Source organism: Hemitrygon akajei, unplaced genomic scaffold, assembly GCF_048418815.1.
Source record: "Hemitrygon akajei unplaced genomic scaffold, sHemAka1.3 Scf000039, whole genome shotgun sequence".
Lineage (NCBI taxonomy): Eukaryota > Metazoa > Chordata > Chondrichthyes > Myliobatiformes > Dasyatidae > Hemitrygon > Hemitrygon akajei.
In genome coordinates, this window is record NW_027331925.1 from 1,878,987 (window position 1) to 1,886,691 (window position 7,705).

The 7,705-nt window shown below is 40.7% G+C and overlaps 1 pseudogene; it reads left to right on the forward strand.

Moving 5' to 3' along the window:
- The first annotated feature begins 2,679 nt into the window (after window positions 1-2,679).
- LOC140720273 (uncharacterized) lies at window positions 2,680-4,428 on the forward strand (annotated as a pseudogene).
- Window positions 4,429-7,705: the final 3,277 nt, after the last annotated feature.

The following is a 7,705-nucleotide window of genomic DNA, read 5'->3' on the forward strand; positions in this document are numbered from 1 at the left end:
ACAGGATAGTTGGTAGAGGGGTGGTGTTGTCAGTTTTATAAGGAAAGGGGCAGAGTATAGTGTTGTGAATGGGAATAAAATGTATCATGAACTTGTAGAAATTCTTGATTCAACAGGGATGTGTGTAATTTTCTTTTGTGAAAATATTAACTTTCTGAATCGTATTTGGAGGTTTGGCCATCTACTTTTCTCATGGAAAATGGTTGTAGTAGTTTCCATTGTAAAACCTGGATCTCCCCGTCTGATCCTCCTTGTTGTAGACCAATATCATTAAAGTCTCATTTATGCAAACTTGTGGAATGTATGGTAATCGAGTGTTTGAATTATATTTTCGATAAAAGAGGTAATTTCACTTTTTATCAGAGGAGAATTTTGGAACGGTAGAATAAGACCAGAAGACAAAGGAGCAGAAGTCGGTCATTCGGCCCATCGAGTCTGCTCTGCCATTTTATCATGAGCTGATCCATTCTCCCATTTAGTCCCACTCCCCCACCTTCTCACCATAACTTTTGATACCCTGGCTACTCAGATACCTAGCAATCTCTGCCTTAAATAACACTGGAATCAGTTTGGGTTTGGAAGATTATATTAGGAAAGTACAGTTAAATAAAGATGTTTTAATAGCAATATTTTTCATATTGAAAAGGGAAATATTTATTGAAGGATGGACTTTTGAGTAATTTCTGGAAATGCAATTGAGAGGGCTATTGTACAATTTTTTCTGCTTGTTTCTATTTGTACGTCTTGTAAAGGTATGGATGGGCAAGTATGACATTGAATTCACTCAGGTCCAGAGTAGATGGATCACTCAGGCACCACTGAACACTGAGGAGCTGACCTTCCAGTCAATGAAAATGTCAATGTTTACTGTATCAAAAGAAGGAAACAAAATCCTTACATCAGTTTAAGTCCTTGTGGAAATCACCTTTGTTCCATTTTGATCTGGACCTTTCTACCTGTGAGAACATGTTCAGTACCATTCGCTTTGGGTACATAATGATACCAATTACCTTTGGCCTGGGTAACAAGTGACCTGTAGCATTCTCATCACAAATATGCCACACTCCAATGAGAACGAGGACTGCCCTCCCCATCATGTTAATTGGCATTGCCTCTGATGGGCTCTCCACCGTCAATCACCTGTGCGGAGGGGCAGAGTAATTTGAAACTCTCCAGGGTTTGCCGTGTAACATCACATGCTCTTTGTAGTGCTGTCGTACATGACCAGAACTTGAAATAATACCAATGTTTTCTCCAATTTATTTTTCTCACATCGTATGGACCGACCATTTGTCTGAAGGTTAAATGTTAACACAGCCTGAAAACAGCACGGCACAAACAAAATACCAGCTGTGCAGCAGCAAAGGCTCTCTGTGTGGGAGCATTTCAGTTACTGCGCAGCTCAGAATAATATGGGACAGAGAATAATACTAATGGAAGGAATCAGACTGGGCTAAGTCACAGATTGAATGTCCCATTCTCACACAGACAGGAAGACTGTCGGGGAATTAGATGGACAGACCAGTTGCCGGCACCATGAACAGTTAGAAGGTGAGTTTTTCCCCCAACTTGGGTTGATCCTCGCTGTAACAGTGTGCTGTCAGAGCTCAGAAAGGAGACTAAAATTATCTCATAATATATCGGCTGTGAAAATTAATCAGATACAGGAGCAGAATGAGGTCGTTTGGCCCATCGAGTCTGCTCCACCATTTCATTACAGCTGATCCATTTCCCTCTCAGCCCCACTCTCCTGCCTTCTCCCCATATCCCTTCATCCCTGACTAATCAAGAATCCATCACCCTCTTCTCTAAAATATACCCAATTACTTGGCCTCCAGAGCAACTCATTGCAACAAATCCCACAGATTCACCATCCTCCAGTTAAAGAAATTCCTCCTCATAGCCATTCTGAAAGAAGAAAGCTCGATTTTGAGGCTGTCTCCTCTGGTCTTAGACTCCCCCACTCTAGTAAACATACTCTCCACATCCACTCTATCGAGACTTTTCAATGTTCGATAGGTTTCAATGAGGGCCCCTTCATTATTCTGAACTCCAGTGAGTAGAGGCCCCGAGCCATCAAATGTTCTTCATCTGACAAACCTTATAATTACAGAAATATTTTTGTAAACTTCCTTTGAACGCTCTGCAATGTAAGTACATGAGTTCTACTTAAGGGGCCTGAATCTGCTCTCAACAGTCCAAGTGAGGCCACACTTTATAAATACTCAACAACACATCCTTGCTTTTATATTCTCGTACTCTTCAACATTATTTCCTCTCCATTGAGAAAATAGTCTGCACTCTCATTGCTTCTAACAAAGTGGATGACCATAGACTTCTCTGAATGATGACTTTCACTCATTGATGTCTTTTGTAAATCTTTTTTACAGGTTATAAATGGCAAAAATTGTGTACGGGAATTTTGAACAGAACAACATGTCAGTTTGCTGTCTCTGCCCAGATATTTGAGAAGTTACTAGATATTTAACCATGTATCACTGTTGATCCTTGGATTATGAAGAATTATTTCATCACAGCTGGATAAGTGCTTTGTGTCTGAAATGAAGTTTTCTGTTGTAACTCACTGAAATCCATGGAACCGGGGAGCTGAGAACACACCAGCATTTGTTCACTGGAGATCAGTTCTTCAACTGCATTGATTGTGCAAGGGGTTTACTACATCTGATATTTGACTTATGAATTGACAAAGAAGTGTGGGAAGTGTGTGAATCTTCACTCACTCATCTGACCTGCATGTACACCAGCGAGTTCACACTGATAAGATGTCATTCACCTGCGCTGATTGTGGGAAGGGATTCACTCGGTCATCCAGCCTACTGACACACCAGCGAGTTCACACTGGTGAGAAGCCGTTCACCTGCTCAGACTGTGGGAAGGGATTCACTCAGTCATCGCAACTGCAGAGACACCAGTCAGTTCACACTGGGGAGAAGCCATTCACCTGCTCAGACTGTGGAAAGGGATTCACTTGGTCATCTGAACTGAAGATACATCAGCGAACTCACACTGGGGAGAGACCGTTCACCTGTTCAGACTGTGGGAAAGGGTTTATTCGGTCATCTCAGCTGAAAGTACATCAGCGAATTCACACTGGGGAGAGGCCATTCACCTGCTCAGTCTGTGGGAAAGGATTCACTCAGTCATCTGTACTGAAGGAGCATCAGCAAATTCACACTGGGGAGAGACCGTTCACCTGCTCAGACTGTGGGAAAGGATTCACTCATTCATCTGTACTGAAGGTACATCAGAGAATTCACAACGGGGAGAGACCATTCAAGTGCTCAGACTGTGGGAAGAAATTCACTGACTCATCCAGGCTACAGGCCCACCGGCGAGTTCATACTGGAGAGAGGCCGTTCACCTGTTCAGACTGTGGGAAGGCATTTACTCGGTCATCTCAAGTGATGGTACATCAGCGAATTCACACTGGGGAGAGGCCGTTTTCCTGCTCTGAATGTGGGAAGAGATTCACTCATTTATCTGACCCTCAGGTGCACCAGCGAGTCCACTCTGGTGAGAGGCCATTCACCTGCTCAGACTGTGGGAAGTCCTTTACTCGGTCAGTTGAACTGAAGACACATCAGCGAATTCACACTGGGGAGAGGCCGTTCACTTGCTCAGACTGTGGGAAAGGGTTTATTCGGTCATATCAACTGAAGGTGCATCAGAGAGTTCACACTGGGGAGAGACCGTTCACCTGCTCAGACTGTGGAAGGGGATTTACTTAGTCATCTCAACTGATGATACATCAGCGTATTCACACTGGGGAGAGGCCGTACACCTGCTCTGAATGTGGAAAGAGATTCAGTCAGTCATCCGACTTACAGACACACCAACGAGTCCACACTGGGGAGAGGCCATTCTCCTGCTCCCAATGTGGGAAGAGATTCTCTCAGTTATCCCACCTTGTGACGCACTGCCGAGTTCACACTGGGGAAACTGTTTAAACAGGCTGGATATTTTACCATCACAGTTGCTGAATCAAGTTCAAGAGTGACTGTTGGTGCCGAGTTCTGCACTCTGGTCACTGGGCGTGGGAGGTATTCCTCGGCTAATGTTCCAATTTAATGGGACTGGAGTTTAATGGTTTGGATCAGTGACACAGAAATCAGTTCTCATTTAAATTCTGACCACATTGACAGAATATCCGTTCTCTCCCCTGACTATCATCTCCTATAACTACCGCAAGGCCTGAATTTACGCTTCCCTGTTGAGCATCAGAGCCGACAGTGCTACTGGCCTTTCTGTTGCTGCCGTGCCCCAATGGGTCAACCACCACCCACCCAGCAGTATCCAACAAGGTGTTCTGCTGAGGAGAACGCCCACAGGACAGCCCTGCACTGTCTTCCTACTGGCCCTTACCTCTGCTGGTGGTCACGCTTCTCCTATCCGAAGCTTGTACTCTGGTGTGGCCATCTCTATAGATGTTTCTTTTCAAATATTATTATTATTATTATTATTATTATTATTATTATTATTATTATTATTATTCAAAAATAACACAGGTACATTGAAGTAACAACACTCACAATGCCTCAAAACAAATTATCTTAAAGATTGAACATTTTTGTGAATTAAAAATCCCTACTAAGCAAGAAAAGTGAGAGAGAAAAGAAACCCATTGGGGGTACAACCCCGGAGCCATGCGTCATACAAAAAGCTTCTAAAAATAAACATCAAACCGCCAACAAGAAAGACAGATATATCAAAAAACAATTACACTTAGATAGTGGAGGAAATCTATCAGTTAACTGAAATGATAATAACAAGAAAATGAGCCCCATCTCTTCTCATAATCAAATAAAGGTTCAAAGGTTCGACTTCTAATTTTCTCCAAGCTAAGACACAGCATCAATTGAGAGAACCATTGTGACAAAGTAAGAGCTGATATGTCCTTCCATTTCAACAAGATGGCCCTCCTAGCTATCAATGTAACAAACGCAATAACATGTTGGTCAGACACAGAAATACCATGGATATTTTGAGGAATTATTCCAAAAAGCACAGTCAATTTATTAGTTTGTAAGTTGATTCTGAGTGCTTTAGAAATTGTCGAAAAGACTGACTTCCAAAACTATTTTAATATAGAACATGACCAGAACATATGTGTCAGTGTAGCTATCTCAGTTTTACATCTATCACAATACTTGTCAACATTGGGAAATATTTTAGAAAGTCTCTCCTTCGACAAATGGTAACGATGTACAATTTTAATTTGAATCAGTGAATGACTAGCACAGATCGAAGAAGCTTCAGAATCCGTGTCCAATCCTCCCATATCAACGTCAAACTGAGTTCCTTCTCCCAATCTTGTTTAATCTTAAGTAAAGGACGCTTATCCCATTGTAATAATAAATTATAAATTCTTCCAATAGAACCTTTCATCGAAGGGTTCTTATTCATAATAATCTCTAATAAGTCAGCCTCCAATATGTAAGGAAAATTACTTAAATATTTTTGAATTTTTGAAACAATATCTAACTTGAAGGTATTGTAAAAAGTATGAATATGAGAGAATATTTATCGACTAATTGTTCAAAAGACATCATTCTGCCTTCTTTAAATAAATCTAAAAAAGTAGTAATACCTTTATTTTTCCAAAGTAAAAAAAAATGGATCGCTCCAGGTAGGTTTAAGAAAGTGATTACGATAAATTATACTACAAAGTTTAAATTTTTTAAGATTTAAAAAATTGTGGAACTGGAGCCAAATTTGCAAAGAGTGCTTAACCACAGGATATTGGTTTAAATTAGCAACTTTAGCTAATTGTATAGGTAGAGCAACTCCTAATAACGGAGTTAAATAAAACTGTTTCACAACTCTCAGTTCCAGGTTTAACCAAATTGGCCGAGCACTCCTATCACCCTAATATAAGCAAAAGGACACATATCGCAAATTAACAGCCCAATAGTAAATTCTTAGATTAGGCAAAGCGAAACCTCCGTCGTTTTGTAAGTAACATATACTAATTCCTGGTCTTCTATTATCACAAATAAAAGATAGAATAATAGAACCAATCCTATAAAAATCCCCTGATAGCTGAAAAAAGGGAGGCCTACAGTTATTAGTGACAACAGTGGCAATAGGAGCTTTATATCCAATTATTTTTTATCCAATTTTAATCCAATTATTAAAATTAATACCAGTACCAAATGTTTCTAAGGCATTAAGTAAATATTTCCATTCAACTCGATCAAATTCTTTTTCAGTATCCAAAGATACAACGCATTGTGGAGTTTTAGAAGCGGGCGAATATATAATGTTAGATAGTCTCCGAACATTTGAAAAAGAATAACGACCCTTTATAAAGCCTGTTTGATCTTTCAAAATAATTTTACCCAAAGACTCTCCAACCGATTGCCATTATCTTTGACAGAATCTTAGCATCAACATTCAATAATGAAATAGGTCTGTATGAGGCACAGTCAGTAGGATCTTTATCCTTTTTGAGGATTAAAGAAATAGCCTCATAAAAAGTAGAGTGTAAATCACTTTTCACAAAAGAATCTTTAAGCATCTCCAAGATATATGGAGAAAGCAATTTTCCAATTTTTTAAATAATATTCTACAGGATAACCATAAAGTCCCGGAGCCTTACCAGATTACATTGAAAAAATAGATTTATGAATTTCGGATTCAGTAATTTGGGCATCCTAATGACCTAATGGTCTTCCTAATGACCCTTACCTCTGCTGGTGGTCACGCTTCTCCTATCCGAAGCTTGTACTCTGGGTGTGGCCATCTCTTCAGATGTTTCATTGATAGTATCTTCAGGCTCCCGAATGATCCTGAGTACCACCAACTCCCTGAACCAGTCAGTCAGGCACTGTGATTGGGTGCAATTCCTCCAAATAGTCATCGGAAAACTGTCAGATATCCAGAAATCCCACATCTGACTGGAGGAGCATCCCATCCTGACTGTTCTGCACCAAAATACACCACTGTGGGTCAGGAACGAATTCACATATGCAAGGAAACATCAAACGTGAATGGGTCAATGACAGTGGAAGTAGAGTGTTCAATTATCTGTGTTCTTGCCATGAGGTCAAAGGGATAGAGGCTGCCATTTTGTGAAGCTGTGGGATAACCTAATCAGATCAACCGGTTTCCGGTTTCCCATTCTAAGCCTGAAATCACTCTCAGATAAACTGTGTATTATGTCCAATGTCAGGTTTGCCGAATTAATCTCGTTATCTCTGAACCTGAAGTCACTCTGAGACAAGGTGTGTATTATGTACAGTGGCAGGGCTGCAGAGGGAATCTCGTTATTTCTGCCGAGTGTCTGAACCAGAGCTGAAGACAACAAAAGAAGTCACCTTCGGCATGAAGTTGTGTAGCCCTTGGACTACATCCAATGGAAATCTGTTAGTCATCAGCCTGATGGACTTCAGCCAACAAGAATTACATGCATCCTCTGAACTGATGTGTTCAACAAGTTAAGAGTTTCAAATGCAAAGGTGTAATAACTCCTGAGACTAACCCTCACAAGGAAGAACCCCCTTGGAAGGGACTGGAGAAGAAATGATCGATCATTTGGACAAAATGGGATCCCCTGTTTCAGTGTTGTGAATTTGAGAAGTGTTCTGGGTGTGTAGTAGTACAGAGGGAACAGTGGAATTCATCTTTTAAGTTGTTAGCCTGGGTGTGCAGGAGCAATAAAGTGCGAGCTTTGATTAATTACGAG